At 40.6% G+C, this 13,382-nt stretch overlaps 1 protein-coding gene across 2 annotated transcripts in view; it reads right to left on the bottom strand.

Annotated features, from left to right (window-relative positions):
- Nucleotides 1-13,382, bottom strand: part of Rorb (RAR related orphan receptor B) — a 194,590-nt gene that overhangs the window by 73,643 nt on the left and 107,565 nt on the right. The gene's annotated exons all lie outside the window — the stretch shown is intronic.

Raw genomic sequence — 13,382 nt, forward strand, 5'->3', positions numbered from 1 at the left:
ATTCAGGATCTGGCGGCCCTGGGTGGTCTCACTCACACTCTGGGTCTATTCAGGTTCTGCGGACCCGGGGGGGGGGGTCTTACTCACACACTGGACCTGCGCTCTGGGTCTATTCAGGATCTGCAGGCTAGGTGAGCATTAAAACTTTCACTTTTCTTGGTGTGGTGGTGCATATCTGTAATCCCTGCGCTCAGGAGGCTGAGGCAGGAGGATTGTTGTGAGTTCAAGACCAGCCTGAGCTACAATATCAGCTTGATGCCAGCCTGAACTGCATAGTGCGACTGTGCCTCTAAAAGATACAAACAAACAACAGAAAACTAGCTTTTTCTTAGAGCTCCTGCAACAATGGTTCCATGATGAATCCATCACGCCCCTTACCCCCTGCCTCTTCAAAGCACTTTCAACATCTCTCATTTTCTTTGCATTCATGGCTTTGTAATAGTTTCTTGACCTCAGCTCCATCCATCCCTCTTCTCCCTTTTCATTTTACATGATTACACTGTAGTAGAATTAATTCTCTTCACTACATCCCAAGTCCTCCCTCCCACCACCACCTTTTTGAACTTTGAGGCAGGGTCTCACTATGGCTGCATTGCCTAGACTGGGCTTGAATGGTGATTCTCCTATGTGGGTCTCCTAGAGAGAAATCATTTTTAATGAGAAGAAAGACAGGAGGCGATGTGGTAGGTGGTAGAAGCTGGCAGTCAATAGAGGCATCAGCATGGCTTAGTTGAGCTTGGGGGTTCCTAGTTCTGGATGCCACTGGAGTAACCTGGAGAGCTCCAACTATGGCTATGCCAGGATTTCTTTTAGAAGCCACTGACGTGTTCAGCGTGGGTCAAGGCATCAGGATTTCAGTCTTCTAAAGCAATTCCAATGGGAAGCCAGGACTGAAGCCCTCTGAAATGTTCCTCAGAATCATCAACCATAACTGAGGGAACAAGGAGTAAATCTTCCTACTTCGTTTGCTTTTAGATTCTGCTTTTTGTAGACTTAAAAAACATCTCTGATTTGGGAGGCCACAGAGCTAAGCAATCTTTTCCAGGCTTGGCTGAGGCTAACACCTTTAACGTGTAGCTTATGGTCATAAGGGTTGCCTATGTTGTCTTCTAGGCATGGAAAGCAGTTCTGTTGAAACCACCAACTCTGCCTGGCTGGGTACAAGTATCTGCAGAGAGACCTGTTGCCCTTGGAGCCCAGACCCAGAAACTCCATGCTCAGTTCAGCTCACGCTGCCCTTTCTTGCATGTGCCTAATATGAAAGCCACAAAGACCGACTCTGCAGGCAGGAACCACCGATTCTTTCACCTCCAGGGGCCTTTTGTTGTTCTCCAAATCAGCCTGATGCTCTGTCCTGTAAATAGTCCCAAACCCAAGGATCAGGAGGTAAATGTGAGGCTTCATCTTTCTTCTTCCTTGACCACCTTGTGAAAACTTTTTCTTTTGCAGAGCTCATGTTTTCAGGGCTGTGTGGCAGACAAATGGGTCTGGTTTGGTCATACCTGGGACGCTGAGGCAGGGTCTGGAACGCTATAGTACTAAGTACTTAGGTGTCATGATTAGATAGATTTGGGGAAAAGTAGAGCAAAGAGCTCTGGGCTCTGGGTTGGCACATCTAGCTGTGAATTCCAGGTAAGTTACTTAAATATTTTTGAGCGTAAGGCTGCATATCTCTCATACAACATCAAAACACTTCCTCAACTCACACAAGGCCTAAATGTGAAATTGCTTAGCATAGTTTGAGTATATTGGGAAGCCAATGAACTCAGTGGAATTTTAAATCTGCCTGGATTTGTTATCAGAGATATACAGTTTGGCTGCAGAATAGTTATCATTCATGTATTTATTCAATGTTAATTAATAAATGTTAATGCTGTCTTTATTTGCATTAATAAGCATTAATGCTATTTATACTAGTATTAATGCTACTTAATATGAAGTTTACAATCCAGGGTACATTTAAAACTTATTTAGAGCTGGGCATAGTGTGCATGCTTGTAATCTCAGCACTCGGGAGGCTGAGGCAGGAGGATCACAGTGAATTCAAGGCCAGCCTGAACTACATAGTGAGACACTGTCTCAAAAACAAATAGACGAACAAACAAATGATACTTTCCAACCAAAAAAATTCACATTCAGTTAATCTTATTTCCTTTTCTTGTCATTGTTAGTTTTCTGAGTAACATTAAAAATAGTATTCGTAGAAGATATATAGTTAATGTAAATAAGAAAGCCAGTTAAGAACTTTGAAAAAGTTTTGCTAAAACAAATTTAGGGGGTACCAAATGTTTTAGGCATTGCTTAAATGTGAAGACAAAATTGTCCCATATGAATCATTTAAAGGTAATTAATCTTGACTTGCTTACAATAGAATTCACAGACACTGTTTATAGAAGGTGGGAAGTCAAAAGTCAGGAGTAGAAATTTATGTGTTTTTGCCCTTCCTTTCAACACCTTCTCAGTGCTTCTGAGCATTCAAAAACACTCAGCTCCTACTCTGGTCCTTCAGGCAGTGGGTAGGAAGAATCATCAGCCCAGAAGCAGCAGCAGCAAGATGTGCAGGGCATTACTGACAGGACAGAGGGCAGGCGGGACATGGAGGCTCATGGGTGAGTGAGACCCAGCTTGTGTCCGGGAAAGGAGAGGCAGTTGGCATTGCTCTAAAATTACAATTTTATGGGCTGGCAAGATAGCTCAGTGATCTAAGCACCTGCCTGGCAAGCGCAGGGACCCAAGTTTGATTCCTGGTACTACATGCCCTGCTGGCCCCGGAACCAGGTATAGTGGTACTCCCCTCTAATCCCAGTGCTGGGGAGGCTGAGACAGGAGGATCATCATGAGTCCCAGCTGCATAGTGAGACCATGTACTGAATAAATATATAAATGATTGAAAAACATTTTTAAAAACTTATTATTTTATTATATCACTTTCTGTATTGATTCTTTTTCAGCCCTTTTGGGTCTATAAAGTAAACTCAAGCTCCTGGTTGGCCTGGCTGCCCTGTGCCTGGGTCTGCAGCTACCTTCAGCATTCACCTGGAGCCCAGGCACAAGCAGTCCTTTCCCCTCACCTCTCTGCCTCTTTTGTGCTGCTGTCCTTCTGTTCTCTGAAAGAACGTTCTCACTTGTGCTTCAGTCACCCAGAGTAAACCACCTGGTGAAGATCCAGTTCAACCTCCCTCCCTCTGTCCTTCCCTCCCTCCCTCTGTTCCCCAAGTGTCCCCTGACCATCTGTCCACAGTGATGTCCACCTACCCTGGGCTCCTATGTCTCCACCACCCATCCACCTTGAATGCAAACTCCTCAGAGGAAGAAGCCTTCTCCGTGGGGAGTCCAGTGTGAAGAGCGCATGTGGTCTGTCAGTGAGTGAACGTGCATTTTCTAATTCAGGACAACCCTGGGGACCACACCCCCACCTCATGGCCTACTCCTACATGACCTCTAACGCCCCTCCATGTAGGTTTGCTTGTTTGCTTGCTGCTGGTTAGAGGAAATGAAGGGTAGTTTAAGAAGAAAAGCTTGTGCCTTTTTTTGTTCTGTATTTAATCATAGTTCTAGCATAAGAACAAAGTTAGTGGAAAAAACAAAAACAAAAACAAAACACCTGTCTTGATTTTCCATAATAGTTTTCTTTTTGCCACCTAATGGTCACTTTGGATTGCCGTCCATTAGTACAGGTCTCCCTCCTGTTGGTAGACTTCTTTTTCTCCAGTTAGGGGTATTGCCACAGAGCAGAGAGGGAGCTGGACTCTTTCCTGATATCCCTCCCTTGGCCCCATTCCATGTAAAGCAAAAGTTATTACACACTTTTCTCACTAACATGATTCTTAGCACCATGCCTGGTATCATAAGACATCACATTAGTGGGACAGAAAGCGTTCACAAAATACCCAAGGATCAGGGAGAAATGACGCATATACTTCTTAAATAAGAGAAATATCATAAAAAGAAGCAGCTTGATTTGATAAGAAATGGTTCTCTTTAGCACATGGTTTGCAAAGCGTGGTCCTGGGACCAACAGAACCAGCAGCAGCGCGGAGAAAGCGCTAGAAATGCAGAGTATCAGGCCCTGCTCCAGACCCACCGAATGCGACGCTGGGGGCGGGGCCCAGCCATCTGTGTTTTCCCCAGCCTCCAGATGGCCCCAAGGCAGGCTTATGTTTCAGAGCTACTGGTTTACAGCATGGGTTTTCCAGTCAGAAGGAGCCGCATTTAATTCACAGTTCTGTCGCAACTAGCTGTCTGGCTTGGACAAATTATTTAATCTTCAGATGTTTCAGTTTCATCGTCTGTTAAATGGTGGTGTTATGGTCTGAATATCTGTGTCTCCCCGAAATTCATATGTTGACACCCTAAACCCCTTATGTGACGGTAATAAGAGGGGCTGGGGGTGGGGGGAGGTGAGTTGAAGATGAAGCTGGAGCCCTCCTGACGCGATTAGTACCCTGAAGCAGAGGTTCCTGAGAGCTGCTGAAGCCTCTCTGTGAAATATGAGAAGCTGCCACCCATGCAGTAGAGAGCAAGCCCCAGACAGCACATCCATCGGTGTGCTAGACCAAGCAGACTCCAGAGCAGTGAGCGACAGACTTCTGTTCTTTATAAGCTATCAGAGGTCCTTTATTAAAATTGCCAAAATGCAGTAACACAGTTGTAAGGACGCCGACCCCCTTGACGGAGGTGCTGATGAATTTGAAGTATAAAAATTCTCATACAAGTGTTCAGTGCAGTCCTGGGCATGTAATAAGCATCCAGTAACTGCGAGTTATTATTACGATATTACTTTAGTGAAGAACAGCAAAGGTCCCATCCTTTTTAAATGTCTGTGATTTGTCTCTGCACTTTTCTCAAAACTTGGCTGCAGATTAAAATCATTTGGGGAACTTTAAAAAAATATCTGATTCCCAAAAGCCTTCTGCTAGACTAATTCAGTAAGAATTCTGAGATGTGACACCATGCATTTTTATTTTACAGAAGATACCGGGATGATTTGGATGTACAGTATGATGCACTGCACTGTTGTAATATAATAAGATTGCCACAAGAAAGAGTTGTGAGATTAAATGTGGGTCAGAGCTAGCTCTCAATAATATGAAATAATTATTTCCATTATTTTACGCAAATTCAATGGTAAAAAAGTACAGATAAATGGTAACGGGCAGGTAGGCCTTCTTACTCTTGCTATTACTGACATTTTGGCCTGGATAGTTCTCTCTAGGGTGCTGTTCTGTAGATTTTAAACTTCCTCAGTCTGTACTACTGGACGCCTGTGCCACCTGCTACCTTCCAAATTATGATAACTCAAAAGGCTTTTAAGTGCAGTGTCAGAAAATGTGTGCTGGGGACCAAGTAGCACTTAGCTGCCCATCTCTGTTGCAGAGAGTCAGTGGCTGTGTGCAGATTCCAGCCTCACTACTTAAGGGTGCCTCACTTTGCTCTTCCTTCTAGAGTAGATGACAACAGTACACAAGGCATGAACCTCTGTCTTGCTGTTTGAGAAATAAATGAGAAGATGCATATAAAGTACTGACCACAGCGGACCACCCAGAAAATGCTAGCTATTATCTGTCTGTCTGTCTGTCTGTCTGTCTGTCTGTCTATCTATCTATCTATCTATCTATCTATCTATCTATCTAGTCTGTCTGCCTGCTTGTCTGTCTGTCTGTCTATCTATCTATCTATCTATCTATCTATCTATCTATCTATCTATCTATCTGCATTGATAGACTAGATTCCAGACAATTGGAAAAATCTCTGAAGGTCTTCATGAGATGCTATGTAGACAATCATTAATTTATCCTTTCAACAGACAGTCTGAATAACTATATATACATGTAGACACACACACACACACACACACACACACACACACACACACACTTATAAACAAAAGTGCATCAGAATTGGAACAATGTTCTAGTTTTCTGCTTTTAGAGCCAGAAAATTTTAAGAAGCAACTTAACCTCTCATAACCACTGTTTCCTCATTTGCAAGTTATGGACAATAATTACTCTTTCATGAATTTTGAAAGTCACATTGTCAGTCTTTTTCTTTCAGTTTTTATGTTTTATTAGTATATGATTGCAGCAAGAAGGCTTTCACTCCTTGAGTGCAGTTGGTGCATGTGCATGACACATCTCAGACCTTTTTCACTCTCTTTCCCTCCTCTCCTTCTCCCCTCCTTCCATCTCTCAATCCCCTTCACATTGGAGAAAGATCCTATTATTTATATTTTATTTTGTTCCTTTTTATATGTTGGGTTTCTTCCATAAAAGGAGCCATGTGATATTTAAGCTTATGTGTCTGATTTATTTTACTGAACATTATAGTCTGAAGGCACTTTGTTTTCCTACAAATGGTTCAAGTTTATCCTTCTTTATGTCAGGGTAGTACTTCATTGTGTCATGCATTTGCTGAAAATTAAGTCAGATAATGAACAAAGAAGCTTTTAAGCTAATACCTTCGTATATAACACATACTTGTTATAACACTTCTTTCCTTCACAATGATAGCAAACGAGTAGACAGTAGAAAAAAAGATGCACATTCTCCCTGTCTTCACAGATTCTGATTTTGCAAAACATCATTTAATCCATGATAGCACCTTATCTAGTCAAAAAACTACATTTATTAAATGAGGTTTTGTAAGGGCAGTTAGTAAAGTATATAATTTCATGTAGTAAAAGCTGTACATTCTCCAGAAGGCTGGGCTAGTCTGTAGTTTTGGAAATACTTTATTCATGTTACTGAACACTTATCTTGTGTAGTCCACCAAGAACACCCCAGGGTTTCACTTGTGGTGTAGTACAGAGCAGAGACCACCGCCTTAAACTAAAACCACATTATTCTGGTGACTTAGTTTGCAAATATTTTAACTTTGATTCAAAGCTAGATAATAAAAATCTTTTCACATTCTGAAGCACCTTTCCTATAGTGCTTCTACTTATTTTTCATCTAAAGGAAACTTACATGGATACTAGAGTAGAAAGCAAAGAGACTAGCAATTTTTTTACTGGAAAACATTGAGTAAAACTCAAAACTCAAACAGCAGGAATCTTGAACCCTAATTGCTCAGTTACTAACACATTCCTCAGTTTCCTTCCAACATTTCAGGTTTTAAATCCAAATAAATTTAACAGCAGTAATTACACTGTATCATGTAATTGATTCTCTTCATATATGAATTATTAGGTAAAATATATAAAGTAGGTATTTGGCAACCATCAATATAAAAAATGCTGAATACTTTGGATATTAATAAAACACTTTTCAGGAAGTAGGAATGCATGGCATTTCAAATGGAGATGTGAACATTAGGAAGTGGCTGACATGTGATCGCTTCTTTCATTTTTAAAAGTTGATATTTGTTCACTTGGAAAATACCTGTTTGCCAGCTACACATTCCAGGAACAGAAGAAGCACTGTGCAGCATGGGACTTCCAGCACTTAATATTATTGCATAGGAGGAAAAAAATTCTTCCTTGTTCAACATTTCTACTCAGTGCCGTGCACTTCTGGGAGTTCACCACTTTGCAGGACCACGGGCTTCCCTACCTATTGTCCCACTGACTATCCACAGGCACATCATTGTGACCCCTTCCGGCCAAGTGTCGGTAGTGGGCCCACAACGCTGGAGATAAAGCCACACCTTCTGTGGCGGTCCATCGCTGTTAGCAGTATAGCCAACCCTATCAGAAGCGTAGTGGGGTTAGTTTGTTATCATTTGAGGCCTGGTGTGCCCACAATGACTGCCAACAACTCTGCCTTACCTCTGGATTCCTAGGGCTCCAGCTAGTGACTTGTACAAAGTCTGTAGAGTAAACATATATAGATACTTGTACACACATACACACACACACACACACACACACACACACACACTCACTCTTTCAACACATCTGTATAAAATTGATGCTTGCTTTTGAATGTGAGCATTTCCTTTATTTTTGATCTGGAAGCTTTCAATGCTCCAGATCTCAGATTCATGTGGAGACAGGAGCATACATAAAGTGACAAACCTCACTGTTATAACCTTCAATTTAAGGGTGAGCTTCAACTCTGCCTCAATGATGTTCATTCTACCTTCTTCCAGGCTGAAGCGGAGGAGACACTCCCTAAAACTATGTGAGAGATCTAGAAGAGTCTTTCCCAAGGAGAAGCTGACTTCAGGTAAGCTACTTCTTTTTTTTTTTTTTGTACGAGGAATTAAACTCAGGACCTTGTACTTGCCAGGCAGGCACGTGTACTGCTGAGCTATCTCCCCAGCTCTTGGTAAGCTATTTCACATGTGATAAAAACTACTCTTACCTGGTGTCAGGGGTGACAGTGGCAACTTTGCATGTTAGTGAATATGCCACATCACAGGATGAGCTTTGATTGTTTTAACCTAAGAGAAATAGCCTGCAGGTTGCTACAGGTGGGATCTATATAACATTATATGCGTTTGCAAGAGCTTCATCCATGCTAGCTCAGAATTTTCCAGTAAAACCATTCATATCTCTTAAGAGGTGTAACTTATTCCACTGTGGTAATAAAAAAATATTTTTTTTTCTTTATAAACCTTAATGATAATGATAGTCAACTTTAGACTTCCAGGCTTGGTAAGCTTACCACTATTGTCTAAATTTTTGTTCTGTTATTTATTCTTTCTATCTGCGGAAAGGCACCAACAACATACCCTCACTTGTCTGAGAACCAGACGATCATGACATGAAGAATTCAGGGATAGTCAGTAGCATTCAACAAATTCAGCTTTGTTCCAAACTCAGGGAAAGAGCTGACTTCTCATCTTATATTTTTAAGGAACATATTCACTGAGAGACAGCTTAACAATGAGGCCCAGTAAATTTGCTTAAAATATAGAAAAAGTCCAAGAACAGTAGTATTATCTCTGTGCACAGCCTGAGTTTGTATTAGCAGAAAGAAATTTGTCCCTGAAGTATCTTATAAGGTAGAATTCCGCAGTTCTTTTTTCTCACTCATGCTGGGATATCTTATAGCACTTTACAGCCAACTAAAATTGTGAATATTTTTCTGAACAGAGTGAAAAACAAATGAAGAATCTAAAGCCACATAAACAAATCGTATGTTGCCAAACTACATGTAGATTGAGTATCCTTGAAAACACAATCTTTCTAACTCAAAATTTGAATTTAGTTTGATTTCAAGTTAAAAGCAGAGAATCATGTCAGGCAATCAAAGGCAAATATATTAAATCATCCATTGTTTTCATTGTCAGGAGCTTCAGGGAACCGTAGAATTAAACAGTAATCACAGTTAGCATGGATTGAGAAGTTAGCATGTACCAAGGACTGTGCTAATGTGTTTAAATGCACTGCTTATTTTTTATCTCAACTCTAGGAGGTAGATATGGTACTTTAAAGTAGTTGGTGAAGAAACTGAGGCATGGAGGGGCTGATGCATGGAGTTCCAGAGTGGTAATTTTGCATGTATGGTCCATCACTCAGAGGCAACACTGAGTGTACTCCTGTGTACTTGTTAGAGATGCAAATTCTCTGGCTCACTCACACCCACTAAGACGTGGTCCCAAAAGTCCATTACAGCAGTCTGTTTTAAGAAGCCCTCCTATCAGAGTCCTGGCTTGATCAAATCTGAGAATGACTTAGATTACATAGTTAACTTTAGTGGATCCGTGTATGTTTTAGCTTTATAACTCATTCTCTAAATCCAATACACAGCATATAAACTTGTTCACAAAGGTGAGAATTATTTAGGAACGTCTCAAGAATGATTTTTAAATGTTCGCATATTAAGTACTGATAGTTTTCTCTCTTTGAAGAAATTTTAAAGAACTATGTTTCCTTGACTGTAGCTTCAGCAGGGCGTGGTGATCCCCGCAAGCCATGGACAAGCTGCATATTATGCAAGCCTTTTCTCTTTAATGCAGCGAGCAGACAGACTGTATTTTTCCTAGAGATGATTTAGTGGTTTCCATGATGAGTGGACAGCCTGCACTTCGGAAAATAGCTGTTGGGGTTAAAACCCTCAGGTGTCTCTCTGGTTACACTGCCAGCACATGAGAGGTTACTGACCAACAGCACGTGGAGTTTTCCATCCTAAAGTCTAATTGTGATTTTCTTAATCTTCAGAAATTGGCTATCTACCATAAATTTGGATCTTCTAATGAGAATAGCTACTTGTTTTCTAGAAAGAAAACCACTTATTCTGTACCACTTGTTTTTGTTACTTTCTTATTGAAACACAGCATTCACTGCAACTTCAAGGAGGAAAGGTTTACTTGGCTTACACTTTGTAGAGATTTTAGTTCATGATCGCCTTGCTCCATGGTGAAACAGCTTGGCGGGGGGCTTGGGGAGAGTTGCTGGAGGGGGCGGGGAAGAGCACAAGGGGAGATTAATCAACGGTGCAGGCGACGGCCCCAGTGACCTACCTCTTTGCACCAGATCCCACTTCCTCGCAGCAAGTCAGCTCTAAATGGTCAGTGGACGAACCCACCAGCGGTGATCCCTTCCCACGATCCAGTCACCTGCCAAAAGCCCCGCCTACCAGCGCGTGAGGTTAGGGGGCGGGGCTTAGCTATAAACTACAGCAGTATCCAATCATAGACGAGGTTGGCATTTTCTTCATTAATATTTTTACCATTATACCACTGCCATACATTGTGCTTAATGTTATTTCAAGACTGGATGCAAAATTTAAACTCTGGTATACCTAAAGAAAGAAAGAACGACAATGAAAAATACATGTTCATAACGCTCTCTCTCTCCTTTGCTTTCTAGGACAACAGGACTAGTCTATAATATGTCGAGGTGTGCCCTGTCTTTTCAGAACAAAGGGAAAAAATACTGAGTGTGGATCCAATTTAGTGAATGTGGTCGTATCTGTATTTCCATTGTATTTATCTTTTGCTTCTCATCAGTGATACTTATTAGGTGTTCAAATTGCTGTTCTTAGCACTATTATGTGGTAAATTAAAGTTATTTTCAAACTGCTTGACAAGCATAATAAAAATATAGCTGCTTTGGGGGTCAACAAAGCCTGGGGAATTTTCAGTGATAAATGTCGTATCAACAACTTAAAAGACTTTTTCTTCCACCCTATTTAGACGATTCCTTTTTTCCTTTTCTAAGATAAAAACCATCAAGTAGAAATAATTGCTGCTTAACATCATTACATTTACTAACACATAATGATTGGATGATCTGGAGGATTAAAGGTTGAATTATTGTTTTATGGTTGAAAATTAAGAACTATATCCTAATGCCTAAAGAAGTTTTCAGATGAGTAGGGCATGAACACTGCAGGAGCATTCCAATAAACAAAGAACAATATGTCTCTTCAGCTTCGTGACAAAAACATTCGTAGAATGAATTTGCTCTTGCCCTTGCAACTAATGGGTCTAAGAATAGTTAGTACTCAGAATCTAAAAATTATCTTTCATTTGCTAAGGGCAATTGATGGGTGATGTGTTGGAGGAACAGCTCCCTTAGGTATGTTTCAGAAAACTGCTTATTCTGATTTTGAGAAGAGAGACTAAGTGGCTTTGAAGAGAAGTTTATTTTGCTTAGAGTATGGAACAGGCGGAGAATCACTAGGACGCTGTAAAACAAGCAAAGATTCAAACAATATTTAATCCAAAAATAAATAGCTAGTCATCAATATTGTCTATGTCTGATGCTGAGAGCTTGCTCATTTTTCAGATCTTTATCATTAGTTTAGAGAATCTAAATAGAATGTTTTTAAAAAGATCTTATCCTATGTAAATTTTAGGGTTATGAGAACAACAAAATCTCTAAAAAAATCTATTATTAGTAAAATTGTGGCAGTGTGTTCTGTTCTATTTGCATATAGGGAGATAAACTCCTCTTTGTTCTTTCATTTTAGCAAAACAGGGCAATGATACTCGGTAACTTTTATTGTTGTTTGTTTATAATATTTTGCATCACATTCAAGCAAGGGAAAGGCCTTATGCTCCTCCTGCTCCATGTAGTCCTCCTTTCTAGAAAATTTCCAACTATGTATGTGTTTGCTATAAGACAGCAGCTTTACAATGCAATATATTAACCTCAATTTTTAGTGAATTCAAGCCAGAAACTCTCTAGCAAACACATTAATTTTAGTTTATGGTTAGTACAGCATTTCAATAGTTTCTACTCACCAAGTAAATAAATTACTAGTGAAAAAGCCCTTGTTCTGATGTAAAAATGCAATTCAGTAGCATTTCCATTTGCATTTCAGAAGACCCTAAAAAAGGGCCAATCTTATTTAATTGGAGGGCGGGCTGGAAGAATGCATGATGCCCTGTCACTGAGGAGCAAAACCCTGGGACACAGTGGTTTGCAGCACACACTTAGGAGATGCATCCTTAGCCAACAGGACCAACCTGTGTCTAAATTTCCACATTTTCAAAACTGGTGTGATGACCCCTACCTCCTAGGGGTTGCTGAGAGAATAAAATAAACGCTTTAAGGTGGCTGGCTCCGGCCTGTACACAGAGACTGATCAGGACAAGGTGAACATTACCAAGCCTGAGGACTGCCTACATGATACCTGAGTTCACAGCTTTTGCATCAGGAGCGAGCTGCACTCTGAGACATGCTAGTGGCCATATGCTGTCCTCTTCACTGGAAGCTAAGGGACCTCTCAGAGAGCTGCTAATAGGGACAAATGTGTTTCAGAGTTGAATACTTGAAAGTCTCCTCAATGGACAGATCGCATACCATGTGGAGCTGTCCCGCTAACCATGTGCTCTGTCCCCAGAAAGAATCTGCACTGGTTCTCACTCACTATACATCCATGGCAGGGAAAACTATAGCTCCTAATTTATTCAGCAATAAATGCTTATTGAATGCAATACTAACTGCCTGCATCCATGCTCATTTACATTTGTGAGTTATCTAGGTAACAAGTTGCCTGTTATTTTGAGAAAACATTATAAACATTATCATTCATATACTAATTATAACAGCAATAATAGTTATCATAAATAACAGTGTTTTATATTTCTTTTTTTTTAACAATGCTTTGTATTTCTATGGCACCGTACATCTTTTAACTTAAAAATTTTCACCATTTGTAAAAAGTGAAACCCATTTTCTTTTTTCTTTTTCAGGGACCTCAGCCCAAGAATGCTGGTTTACTTTAATAATCCCAACAGTCTGGCAGCCACAGCAGATGAGAGGGCATGAGCAAGGAGAATATTGTCGCATCCACATGCATCCACAACAGTCAAAAAAGTTAAACATTTTGCTACATGACAGATAAGTACCTCCTGATAGTGAAGACTCTCTCAGCAGAGCAGAGGGAACAATATTAAATAAACAAATATGGTAAAAGGAGTTACTAACTAACAATTGGAATTCTTTGCTGGGGCAGAAAGGTCCTGGATGACCCTAGGAAGGTTCA

Source organism: Octodon degus, unplaced genomic scaffold, assembly GCF_000260255.1.
Source record: "Octodon degus isolate 3935 unplaced genomic scaffold, OctDeg1.0 scaffold00095, whole genome shotgun sequence".
Lineage (NCBI taxonomy): Eukaryota > Metazoa > Chordata > Mammalia > Rodentia > Octodontidae > Octodon > Octodon degus.